Source organism: Myotis lucifugus, unplaced genomic scaffold, assembly GCF_000147115.1.
Source record: "Myotis lucifugus unplaced genomic scaffold, Myoluc2.0 scaffold_3, whole genome shotgun sequence".
Lineage (NCBI taxonomy): Eukaryota > Metazoa > Chordata > Mammalia > Chiroptera > Vespertilionidae > Myotis > Myotis lucifugus.
The window spans coordinates 11,857,419-11,858,447 of NW_005871051.1; the positions used below are offsets into that span (position 1 = coordinate 11,857,419).

The window sequence follows — 1,029 nt, forward strand, 5'->3', positions numbered from 1 at the left end:
GGCTCTCGGCGGGGCCGCGGCGGCAGCAGCAGCAGCAGCATCCTCTCTCTTTCTTTCCTTCTGCTCCTTTCTCCATCTTTCCCTTCTCCTCCTCCCCCGTCCCCTGCCCCGTCTCTCGCTCCACTTCTTCTCCCGAGGGCGGTAGGTCTCCGGACCCGGAGCGGTGGCGGCGGCGACCGCGGGTGCATCCAGGGTCCGCGCCCAGGTAAGAGCGGCCGTCCGCACCTCTGCTGCTACACGGGGCGCCTCTCCTGCCTGGTTCGCCGCGTTCCGGGAGCCAGACACGGGGTGGGGGTGTAAGGGGGGGGGGTCTGGTCCGCGGTGCCTGGGGGGGCGGGCACAGGTTGGCCGAGCTGCCTCCCACTGGCTCCCACTGAGGCCGCCCGTCCAGGTGTCACCTCGGGGCAGGGACCCGGGCGCTGCCGCCCGGACTCTGTAGATTCGTAGGCGGGGGTGCGACCTGGGTAGGTACCACTTCGCAATGCCCGGACATTTACCTGGGGTTAGGATACCTGTCTTGAGAGCTCATGTTACCTGAGGTGTAGAAAGACGAGGCGTGACTTATAAAAAGATAATGGGGCGTGGGGAGGAGGATTTGGAGGTAGGGGATTGTTTTGTGCATCTAGCTGCAGGGACTGCACACACGGGAATGCGTGAGTAGGCATCCTTGTCCATTTGAAATCATTTTCCCTGTTATTCTCCCAGAAACAGCTGGAAAGGAAGATCGATACATATTTATGATTTTTAGGAAAATGAAAAATCAATGTCTGGTCGGATGGGAGGGCGGGACACGAAAAAATGAGTCTGGAGCTTGAGCATCCCACAGTCTTCCCCTTTAAACCAGGGGGGGTGGAAAGCGGCATTCCTGTACATCTTTTTCTCTTAAAAAAAGGCCCCTTTTGGAGGCTGCAGTGCGCAGTGCCCTTCCTTCCCCAACCTTGTCTTTTGTTGGAGGAGGAACATTTAAAAGAAAGAGTGTGTAAGAGGAGTGGGGAAGGGTGTGTTTTGTGTGGGGATGGGGCTGGGGGG

At 58.8% G+C, this 1,029-nt stretch overlaps 1 protein-coding gene across 6 annotated transcripts in view; it reads left to right on the plus strand.

Moving 5' to 3' along the window:
• The first annotated feature begins 48 nt into the window (after positions 1 to 48).
• Positions 49 to 1,029, plus strand: part of MAP2 (microtubule associated protein 2) — a 234,166-nt gene continuing 233,185 nt past the window's right edge. For all 6 annotated transcript variants that reach the window (XM_023760810.1, XM_023760821.1, XM_023760830.1 and 3 more), the window contains exon 1: positions 49 to 205. The gene's annotated coding sequence lies outside the window, so the exon portion shown is untranslated. The remainder of the gene's footprint in view (positions 206 to 1,029) is intronic.